This window comes from Lemur catta, chromosome 8 (assembly GCF_020740605.2).
Source record: "Lemur catta isolate mLemCat1 chromosome 8, mLemCat1.pri, whole genome shotgun sequence".
Lineage (NCBI taxonomy): Eukaryota > Metazoa > Chordata > Mammalia > Primates > Lemuridae > Lemur > Lemur catta.
The window spans coordinates 42,850,449-42,863,061 of record NC_059135.1 but is presented as its reverse complement, the minus strand read 5'-3'; the positions used below and the strand labels follow the sequence as shown (position 1 = coordinate 42,863,061).

Genomic DNA, 12,613 nt, shown 5'->3' with positions numbered 1-12,613 from the left:
ACTTACTATGACTTGGCTTATGATGCTTCAGTTTTACTATGGGTTTATCAGGATGTGACCCCATCACAAATTGAGGAGCATCTGGTGTTATGATTATTTAACTTACAATTTTTTAAATTTATAATGGGTTTATTGGGGTATTAAAAACATTTTCAATTTATTTTCAACTTACAATGAGTTTGTCAAGATATAGTGCTATTCTAAGTCCAGAAGCATCTATATACAACTTGATGATTTCTTGTATGCTGCAAAGAACATGGAATTGAAGATATGTCTTCAACCTAGCGATTTCATTTCCTTTGGATATATTCCCAGAAATGGGATTGCTGGGTCATGGAGTAGGTCTATTTTTAACTTTTTGAGGAACCTACATACTGTTTTCCATAATGGCTATACAAATTTACATTTCCACCAACAATGTACAAGGGTTCTCTTTTCTCCACAGTCTTGCTAACACAAGACTTTTGTATCTTTGATAATAGCCATTCTCACTGGTATGAGGTGACATCTGGTGGTTTTGATTTGCATTTCCATGATGATTAGTGTCGTTGACCACATTTTCATATAATTTTTGGCTATTTATATGTCTTTTTTTAAGAGATATATTCAGATCTTTTCAGGTCCTTTGTTAATTTTTTAATAAGGTTATTTATATTTTTTGCTATTGAGTTGTTAGAGTTCTATATATATTTTAGATATTAACACCTTATCAGATATATTATTTGCAAATCTTTCCCACAAATCTGTAGGTTGTTTTGTCACTCTGTTATTTCCTTTGCTATGCAAAAACTTGTTAGTTTGATACAATCCCATTGGTCTATGATGTGAGATATGGGTCCAATTTCACTCTTTTGCATGTGAGTGTACAGTATTCCCAGCATTATTTACTGAAGAGATTATCCTTTTCATTTTTTTTGCTTTGTATTATTTTTAATTGATAAATAGTAACTGTATATGTTTATGGGGTACATTGTAATGTTTCAATACATGTATACATTGTGGAGTGATCAAATGAAGCAAATTAGAATATCCATAACCTCAAATATTTATCATTTCTTTGTGATGAGAATTTTCAAAATTCCCCTTTTCGAAATACCCATTGTGTTTTCTTGGCACCCTTTTCAAAGATCAGTTGACTGTAGCTGCATAGATTTATTTCTCCATTCTATATTCTGTTTTGTTAGTATATATGTCTGTTTTTATGCCAGTATCATATTCCTTTGATCACTGTGGTTGAAATCAGAGAGTATGATGCCTATAGCTCTGTCACTTCAATACTATGATTTTGGTTTGTATCCACTGCTAGAGAGCGGGCGTTCCCTTTTGCAGGTGTCCTTTTGCTTTGATTCTTTGTACTTCCAGAGTTCTTTCACTGATTCCTTCTCATCTTGAGCATCTGTTGCTTCTTACCTTTGTATTTTCCTTTTATTAGATATTGACATGCCCAGTTTAATATCTGAGCTAGTAGGTGGTGTTTGTGGGTGAGAATCAACCACATCTTGTATGAGTCAAAAAATGCAGTATAAGGGCATGCAAATTAACCTCACTGCCAGTAGGTAGTGCTTGTTGGAAGAAAGAAACTGCAATGTTGTTTTGGGGTCTTGTGACCAGCTCTACTTCCTCAAGAGAAGCACTATGATGCCCTAGGTGGTGGGTGGGGCCCTGGAACTTCCAGGTGTGTCCTTATTCTCCACTTCAGCAGGGGCATTGGGGGAAGTGACGCTGGGTTTGGCTGAGTTGGGTGATTCTGCCCTCAAGCTCCACAAATGCTTTTGAAAGGGGTCAAAGGTCTGATACCTGCCTCTAGACAAAGCTTCCAGGGAGGGGTTGAAGTGGCCCCACTCAACCAGACAGTCCGTGTGTGGAGGCTGGGCTGTCTGAGGTGTGCAATCTAGCAGTCTGGAGCAGGACTTGCTCCTTTACAGTATCCCCTATTCCATGGTTTCTTCCTGACCTCTGCCAGCAGGCAGGACCTCAAGCCAGCCACGCTCCCCTATGACTGTGATGTGCGCTGGGAAGTTCTCTGTCCAGGAGCCCAGGCTGAGCTAGGAGAGCAGCCCTCCTGTGGGACGAGGGGTGCCCCATGGGCATGCTGCAGCTAGGACCCACTCTGCACTCTCACCCCTGATCTGCCCCTGTAAGTTGTGAGACTAATTCACAAACATTCCCTCTGGTGCTCCCGAGTGATGCAATCGAGACCTGGGTGTATAGGATCTGGCCTGTGGGTCTGTCCCCTGGGCCCCAGAAATCAAACCCTAACCATGCCATAAAGAAGGATACCTGATACGATGTCCTTCCACTTCAGGCTGTGCCTCGCTCTGCTGGAATTGCCAGGTAAGCAGCACCAAGGAGAGCCAGCAGGCAGGGAGCTCACAGTCTGAGCTCCCCTTAGTCTGCTACAGGACCCTAAAAGGAAGAGTCTGAGCCCCGTATCCTGTGGAAGCCTCCATGCGGTGGCTAAATTGTCTCTCTCAGCAGCTGTGGGTGGGGGAGCAGAACGGATGAAAAAAAGTCTAGGTGGAAGAAAGTCCACCCTCTGGTCATCTCCAGTCCTCTCTCCTGGAGGTAGTCCACCAGAATGACAGGGCTCTGGAGTCACACAGATCCCCTGGGATCCAGTGGAACCCTGTGGCTCCTGCAGTCTGGGCCAGAGTTGAGAAATGTCTGTGTAGGGATGAGCATGACAGAGCCTGAGGGGTTGAGGCCTCCTGGAGAGCGCAAAGGCACCCAGTGGGTAGAGAAGCAATATGGTGCCTGCCATCCAGTAGAGGTCTATGATGGGGGAGGCACCCTGGGGGAGGTGAGAACCTGATGCCCTGTCCGCAAGAAGCTCTCTGCTCACTGGCAGCAGCAGTCTCTGGGCTTGCTTCAGCAGAAGGTGTCTCCAGCACCTCAGGAGCCCACCAACAGTCCGAGATGCAAGGGAGGGGGATGTTAGCCAATCCACCGACTCATCTCTCTGGTCTCCAAGCTTCTCTGGGCTTAATCCCCACCGATGGCCTTTTTCCTTCCAGTTCTGCTCCACAACCTCTTCCTGTAGAATCTCCTGTGGGTTCAGGCACCCTTCCTTCAGATCCTTTTCCAATCTATGTTTGTCTGTCTGTTAGTTCTCTTTCATCTAAAATTTCTCCTTCTTACAGAGATGCTCTGACTGGTGGTGTCTTTGGTCTGCCATCTTGTCCCTCAATACACAATTTTTAAAAACAAAATTATGGTTGGATAGAATGAATGAGATGTATTTAGTATCATAATAGAGTATAGTTAAAAATAATTTATTGTATATTTTAAAATAACTAAAAATACGTCATGTGATAAATATCCCATTTACCCTTATTTGATCATTACACATTGTATGCCTGTATGAAAACATCACATGTACCCCATAAATATATGCAAATAATATGTAGCCATAATAATAAAGGTATAAAATTAAATAAGAACAATAGAAAAATCAACAACACTGAGAATTTATTTTTTGAAAAAAATAAGTAAATCAATGAACACTTAACTAGACTAAGAAAAAAGAGAGAAGGCTCAAATACAATCAGAAACTAAGAGAGATACTATAATGGTTGTCTCTAAAATAAAAAGGATCATAAGGGACTATTATACCAACATACTAGATAACCTAGAATTGGATAATGTTTTGGAAACATACAACCTACAAAAACTGAATTAAGAAGAAAGAGAACATCTGAACACAACGATAACAAATAAGGAGATTTAATCTATAATCAGAAATCTTCCAACAAAGAAAAGCCCTAGGATCAGATGGCTTCACTGGTGAATTCTACCAAACATTCAAAGAAGAATCAGTGCAAATCCTTTTTAAATTCTTCCAAAAAATAGGATAAGGAACATTTCCACTCATCATGGGCTGGCATCACCTGGATACCCAAATCAGACAAAGGCACTATAAAAACAGAAAACTACAAGCCAGTATGTCTGATGAACATAGATGCAGATATACTCTATGAAATTCTAGCAAACCAAATTTAATAGTATTTTTGAAAAATTATACACCATGACCAAGTCATATTTTTCCTGAGCTGCTTGTGTGGGTCAACATGTGCAACGCAATCAGTATAATTCAATACATTAACAAAATGAGGGGAAAAAAACCTACATGATCATGTGAACAGATTCAGTAAAAATATGTGACAAAGTTCAATATCCATTCATGATTAAAACTGTCAAGAAAATGTGTACAGAAGGAACCTACCTCAGTACAATCAAGAACATATATGAAAATCCCACAGCTAACATCAAAATCAATGAGGGAAAACTTAAAAATTTTCCTCTAAGATCAGGTACAAGGCAAAAATGTCCATTCTCACCACTTCTTTTTGACATAGTAATAGAAATCCTAGTCAGAAGAATTAGCAATTAAACAAAAACTGAAATGTATCCAAATCAGAAAAAAAAATTGTGATTTTGAGAAAATTAACACTTTTTCATGTTAAGTACTCTCTTTCATTGAAGACAAAGTGCCTTTACATTTGAATATCATTTTATAGTGTAAATGTGTTCCCCAAGATCACATGTTGGGAAATTATTCCCAAATGCAACAGTATTGAAATGTGAGATCTTTAAGAGGTGATTAGGTCCTGAGGGTTCTACCCTCACTAATGGAGTAATGTCATTGTGGGTGTCAGTTTGTTATCAAGAAAGTGGGTTTGTTATAAAAGCAAGTTCTGCTTTCGCTTGCATGCTGTCTGAACATGTGATGCTTCTGCCATGTTATGTATGATATAGCAAGAAGGCCCTCACCAGATGTAGTCATTAGATTTTGGACTTCCCAGCCTCCAGAACCATGAGCCAAATAAACTTCTATTGTTTATAAATTGCCCAGTTTGTGTTATTCTGTTGTAGCAACACAAAACAGATTGAGAAATTATGTGTTTATATACATACATTTGATTATTTCATGTCTTTGGACATTATGTAAGATTTTGCTTTGAACATACTTATTTATGTATTTTTGGCACACATGTACATTCATTTCCATTAGGTATATTCCTAGTGGAATTCCTAGTAGTGTAATTGCTGTGTCATGTGTTATGTTTATATTCAGCTTTAGTAGAGACTGCCAAGTAGTTTTCCACAATGGCTTGTATAAATTTTTATGTTCATCATTATGTGGGAATTATTATGGCTCCACATTCTCACTAACACTTTGCTATTCTATATATTTTTAACTTTCCTCATTCATATCGATGTTTTATGCAGTATTATAGTGGTTTTAATGATTAAATATCTGATGACTAAAAAAGCTGAATATCCCTTATGTGTTTTTTGACTATTTGATCATACTATTTTCCAAAGGGTCTTTTCCATTTTTCCTCCCATTTTAATTGGATTGTCTGTCTTTGTTATGGATTTGTGTGAGTTCTTTATATAATCCAAATAAGGATTCTTTGTCTGTTGTATGTACAGAAAATGTATTCTGCCACTCTATGACTTGCCTTTTCACTTTCTTTAATGGTATATTTTTATTAATACAAATAGAAGTCTTTTTTTAATGTAGTCTAATATCTTAATCTTTTGTCCCACTTAAGACATCTTTGTCTACCTAAAGTCATAAAGGTAGTCTATGTCACATTCTAGGACCTTTATTATTTTACCTTTCACATTTGTATTTGATATCCAACTAGAATTGATTTTTGTGAATGGTCTGAGGGAAAGTCCTATAGATTTAATGTAATTATCAATTTTAGTTACTTTAGGTTTACCATATTGTTATTTTCATTTGTGTTTTATGATCATTTTTTCCCCTCATTTCCTCACTTCTATTAAATTGAATATGCTTTGGCATTCAGTATTATCTTCTCTTGTTGGCTAACTGGATAGAGTATTTTTTATTATTGTTTTTTGTTGTTATTCTCAGCAATTTGTCTGGGGCGTAACATTTATCTATAACTTTTGACATTCTACATCAACAAAATTTTATGCCACTATGTAAGAATATCACAGCAGTATATGTCTACTTCAACTATTCAGAACTTTGTTACTGTCATATATCTTACTTTACATTTTTAAACCTATGCATACATTATTTTTGCTTTAAACAGTCAAATATCTTTTAAATAAGTTTTTAAATTGATTTTTAAAAATGTTTTATATTTAGGCAAATTTACCATTTCTGTTACTCTTTCTTCTTTTCTGTAGATCTGAGTCTCTAAAGAACTTCATTTAGCATTCCTAGTAGAGCAGGTCTGCTGGTAACACTTTTTTTTTTTAACTTTAGCTTGTCTAAATGTAACTTGCTTTTCTTTTTTAAGTTTTGAATCTGTGGGCATGAATTCTAGGGTGACAAGTTTATTTGCTTTCTATTTTGCTTTTAGCATTTTAAGGAGGTTATTCCATTGTTTTCTAGTCTGCATTATTTTTTAAGAAGTCAGTGATGTTTCTTATCTTTGTTCCCTTCTAGGTGTCTTTTTCCTCTATCTGGCAGCTAGTACTATCTTTATACTATTTTTAATGATATTCATTATGATTTGACTTAGTGTGAATTTCTTTTTGTTATACTGCTTTGGATTTGTTAACTTTTGGATCTCTGTGTTAAAGATTTCACCAAATTTAAGAAACTTTTGGCTACTATTTCTTTAAATATGATTCTGTCCCCTCGTCATCTTCTGGGACCCCAACATAAATACATATTAAATCATCTGATATTTTCCACAGGTCACTGAGCTTCTGTTAATTATTGTTCAAGCTTTTAAAAATGCATGTGCTTCAGTTTACATAGTTTTTAGTGCTCTGTCTTTGAGATCATTTTATTTGTATATAGTGTCAAATCATACCAATGGATTTTTAATCTTAGATATTGTTTGGTTTTTTTATAACTTCTATTTGGGTTCTTTATATCTTTCATTTTCTCCTCATTAACCATATTTTCCTTTAAATATTTGAATGTATTCATTAATAAATGTCTCCAAAGTCTTTTTCTGATAATTCCATTATCTCTGCTATTCCTGGACTTGTTTATATTGACTATTTTTTCTCCTGGATATATGTCACATTTTCTTGTTTCCTTCTAAGTCTTGTATATTTTATTGCATACTAAACATTTTTTATTGCTATGCTGTTTAGTTTCTGGTTCTGGCTATTTTTAAAGATTGAATAATTTTGTTTTAACAAGTTTTAGTTATGCTCATGATTTATTAAATGCTTGTGTTTAAAGTTTGTTGTGGGATGTATAATGTCAATTTTACTTTAGGGTGAAAAGGGTGAATTTTCTGGGGTCTCTATAAGACATGCTAGATATTCAACAAAGTCATTCCTCTAAGACTAGCCGGATATGAAATATTTCCCAGACTTGTGTGAAATTTGAGAATTGTTACACGTCTCCATAATAAGCTTACTTTTTAAAATTTTTCACCAGAAGTTGCCATTTGCTTGGATTATCATACTAGAACATGCGACTTAATATAGAGCTAAAGAATCAAGAGGATACCTTTTTAGATGCATGTTCTTATACATATTATTACTATGTTTTCCTGATATTATTCTCTATAATTTGCAGATACCTCAACATCCTAAACTCTATAATTTCTAACTCCTCAAATTAGTGAAATCACCATGCTGTGGCATTGCCTGGAAAACATCTTTAGGTAAAAATGTATAGCAACACATTGACTGACACACTAGAAAAAATTTTTTTTCTTTGGGACCATGGTGTCTTATTATGAAAATAGAATAAAAACTTTAAAAACAAAATGATTCTTTCTAATTTAATGAAAAATTTGTTATGACTTCTATTCATTTAATTCATGTTTTTAGAATTAAATTTTCAATATTAATTATAACAACAAGAATATCAACAAGTAGGATTTTCATGAACCAACTGTGGTTTTACCCAGGTTTTGCTTCACAAGGCCCCCAGCTCAAAATTAGCATGAGTTAAATACAACTCACATGGCAGTTAATGTGGTAATTACAGGCTTCACTTCATTTTTATCCCTTTACTGAGAAACCACATTATTGTGATTCCTGTACTACATGTCTAAAAAGATGTTTCATATAGTCTTTCTAATTTCCTGTTTGATTATGGTAAGAGGGCTGGTCAAGTACCAGTTACCCCTTCATGGCCAGCAGCCTTCAAGCAGGATTTCTCAGTACTGACAGAGATATATTGCATGTATTATTCTTTTAATACATGGCTGGAATTTGTTTGCTATCATGTCATTTAAGATGTTTTTGTTTATAAGTATGGTTGATCTATTTATTTCATTTGTTATTCTAGTATTCAAAGGTTTTAATAATAAAGTTGTACTAGTTTTGTAAAATGAATGCAAAGCTTTGTACCATTTTATACCCTGAAATAAGAACATAACATTTCATAATTTGTTCTTTAAAGTTTAGATAAAATTCATCAGCTAATCCTTTGTATTCTGTTAACTATTTTCACAGATCTTTATCCTGTTTTTTGTTTGTTTGTTTGTTTTCATGATTACCTTTTCAAGTTTGCCATCCTTCTTGAGTTAATTTTGTTAGTTTTTATAATATTTTGCTGGGAAATCACTAATTACACTTATGGACCTAGAGTTACATGGAGTTATTCTTTTAACAATTCTAATTTATCCTATTTTTGTGGTTATGTCATCTAACACTAACATTGACTAGCCTTTGCTCTCTCTCTCTTTTCCCTTAATGATGCTTTTTATTTTATTAGTATTTTTAAAAGCACTTATCTACTTCATTGGTATTTTCAGAAGTTCAGTTTTTAAATTCACTTAACTTTTTACTAGTTGCTTGTTATTTTCTTAATTTTAGTGTCTTTGTAGTCTATTTAATTAATTTTGCTGTTCTTTTAATATTTCCTTGAATGAATATTCTATTGAAAACATTGTACAAGTTTAGATATTTGAAAGGACTCATGAGACTACATTGATCATACTCCCATAAGCTTTAATTTAAAGCAAAGAGAGTATTGTGTGGCAAGAGAAAGAGATTATAGACAAGTGTCAAGAGTCCAACAGATATAAAGGCACAGCCTCCCCAGAGCCGGTATTCACATATGGATATACTTCATCTGTAGATCTATATGGAAAAATCCTGGCTTCCGGGCAACTCAAGATAGAAATTCCCAGTGGAGTATTTTTATGCCCCTCTGCTTACAGAGCTAAGCCATGTTGTATAACTGATCATTCCAGTTGAAAGCCATTAGTAAACAAACACTACTCTGAAGGTCTCCAGGGAAGTTTGAGATTTTTGGCAATTACTCTTACATTTTAATTTTAATTTTTATGCACACATAAATGTTGTACATACTTATGAGGCACATGCAATACTTTGATACATGCATATAATGAATAATGATTGAATCTGGATAATTGGGTTACCTATTACCTCAAACATTTATTATTTCTTTGTGTTGGGAACATTCTAAATCTACTCTTCTAGTTACTTTGAAGTATACTTAATTAGGATGATTTACTTCTAATCATCATCACATATTATACATGGTATTGCTGTCCAATAATTTGAATTTTGAATTTTTGAGTTTTTTATCAGCCAAATTACTTTTCTATTATTGTTTTATACAGTCAGATTTGATTTATATTTACCCATGTGTTTATAGTTTTCATTTGTTCACTATTCATTTCTTCTTGCATTTCATATTTTTGAGGATCATTATTATTTTTCCTAAAGTACTTCATTCTGTAAAATGGTCTTTTGTGAATCTATTTTGGGAGTAAATTCTTAAAATCCTTGTTCTAGAATATCATTATATCTGGGTATACAAGTAAATTCTAGGGGATAGTTATTTTTTCTTAGCACTTTAAAGATATTTTTCTTTTTTATGAGTTTTTTGGTATTTATTTATTTATTTATTTATTTTTATTTCAGAATATTATGGGGGTACAAACACTTTGGTCACATAAATTGCCTTTGTATCACCCAAGTCAAAGTTACAAATATGTCCATACCCCAGACAGCACACACCACACCCATATTTTTCTATTTAATTATTGTACTTTTTATTCTACTTAATTATTCCTGTGTAAGTGTTTCTTCCCTCCCCTCACCTCAGGCTGGATCTTTTCTTTGTTTTTCTTTGGTGTCACTATAATGAGAAGTTCTTGACAAGTTTCAGCCATGTTCTTTTCCTATATTGCCTTTCCCCATTTTCTTTAATTATCTTCTTCTGTAACTCCAGTTACATATATGTCAGAACTTTATGCCTTCTGTATCCTTAATAACTAATAACTATATTTGCCACTTCTGTCTGTTGCATTCTTGTTAATTTCTTCCAATCTGTCTCCAATTCTCCAATTTTCACTTTAGTTATTTGGTTATATCTAATTTACTATTTCATAAACTATTGCATTTTAAAATTCATTTGATTATAGAATATTAAATTATATATTAAACATAAAACACAATTTTATATTACATATATAATACAATTCTGAATAGTTATTTTCAAATTTCACTGTGCTTTTCTGATAGGCTTTTATTCCATTTCTGTTTTTTTAAATTCTTTCTTTATGTATCTTGTTATTCAAATATTTGACATTTTTGAGGTCTAATTCTAATGTATTTTTTCTGCTATTTTTTTTCTGCTAGAAGTTAGTAGTTTATATTATGTATGTGAGAGAATCTCATTTTTAACAGAAACATATTGTTGGGAATTCTATATTTGCATGGGTTGTATTTTTCTAGAAAAAATTTTAATATGTTACTGCCAGGTATCTGGAAGAACTATAAACACTGGCTCATTTTAAGTTAAATTCTCACTTGGAGTTTTATGAACAATACAGGTTTTGTGAATTTGAAACTCAACATCATATGAGAGGTAGTCTGTGATTATGAATTCTTAAGAAATATTCTAATCTCCTCCCCCCCCTCTACCCACAGCCAAAAGCTAAGACATCATTTATTTGTGCTGCTTTCTCTGTGGCATGATTTCTTTCACTGAGGGTGTTGCTCTTTGGGATCCCATGCAGATAGACTTACAGTAGTTAGACATGATTTTTTTGACTTTGGGATTATGTGAAAGCAATATACGTTCGGTAGAAGCCATACTTCAAATACCCATGCAACCCCTGTGTTTTTAACTTTTAGTACAATATTCAATAAATTACACAAGATATTCAACACTGTTACAGAATGGCCTTTGTGTTAGATGATGTCACCTAACTGTAGGCTAATGTAAGTGTTCTGAGCGTGTTTGAAGTAGGCTAGACTAAGCTATTATGTTTGGTAGGTTAGGTGTATTAAACACATTTTGAACTTAAAATATTGTAGACTCACGGTGGGTCTTTTGGGACATAACCCCATCATATATCCAGGAGCATCTGTATATTCTTAGTTTTAATTCCCCATTTTTTTGAGCCTGATGTCTTGTTTTAAATCCTCTGACTAGACATTAAGTTTCCATGTGTGCTAATACTGCTAGGTAGACATCAGCTTCAGTATTTGCTTTCCACTATGGATTTGTGTTCCTACAGTTGTTTTATCTTCAGGGAGTTCTATTACCTCTTTGAAACCTTAGCCATTTTTAAGAGCATGGTTTTAATGTTCTATACAGAATTCTAGGCTAAAATTTTAAAAGATATTTCTCTGGAATATTGCTGGAACCAACAGAAGAGTTTTTGTTTATTTTAAACATAATATTGTCTTTACACTTAATATCTGAGGTCTTAACGTCAGTTACTTCCTCTCTAAAACTGAACACCCATAAAACAATACCTACACAAACTCAAAAGGTTCATAGAATTTAAAACTTTTTATATACATCATCAGTACCTATTGGTTACTCATTTTGGGGGAGAAACAAGAGTTACCAATTAAACTTGGCTTTAAAAAAGACTCTAATTACTAGCACTACATTCTGTTACAAGAGCATTCTATTTGTCTAAGACTTTCACTTATTTGTGTATTTGTATAATTGACATATAATCAATCCAGTATACCAGTACCGATGTTTTGCATAAAGACTTCCTATGTTACCTATATCCAGAATATTTACTAAAATCAGTAATGAAATCTTGCTATATTACATGCCATGCCAGTTAGATAATATTTGAGTGGAAAAAGATACATGGTAGACAGATTAATGAATAAATATTAAGGAAACACATACATTAAATAATGTATTAAAAATAAGTGTTATTGAGTATTTAACTATGTTAAATGCTGAAAATATAGTATGAATCATATCATAGTCAGGGATACACAGGAAGCTTATAATTACATTATAGCATAATGAGTTTTATAATATGAGCGTGTTTAGAGTGCTTTGGGAGCATGCAGGAAGGGTATTTATTTATTTAGGTAGGTTTCAAGGAAGGCTTTCAAGAGTAGTTAACACAAGCCAAAAGAGACCTAAAAGATAAGATATTAAAAGGGGATATAGGGTGCTCCAGACAAAAGAAATGGAAAAACCACTGTCCAGAGACATGGGAAACATGATATATTTAGAGACCTCCAAGATATTCCATTTCTCTGGACCACAGATATGTATGAAGAGACAGACAAGGATGTCAGATGCTACAGTATAGTTTTTGCCTTGCTAAGGACTTTGGACTTCACTGTGGAGAGTCCCTGAAAGCTTGCAAACAAGGCAGTGACCACAAAGAATAAAGACCTACTGGAAGGTGTTATT

General features: G+C 34.0%; 1 protein-coding gene across 1 annotated transcript in view; it reads left to right on the top strand.

Annotated features, from left to right (window-relative positions):
• The window catches only part of FSIP2 (fibrous sheath interacting protein 2), a 96,756-nt gene that overhangs the window by 31,315 nt on the left and 52,828 nt on the right, over positions 1-12,613 (top strand). The gene's annotated exons all lie outside the window — the stretch shown is intronic.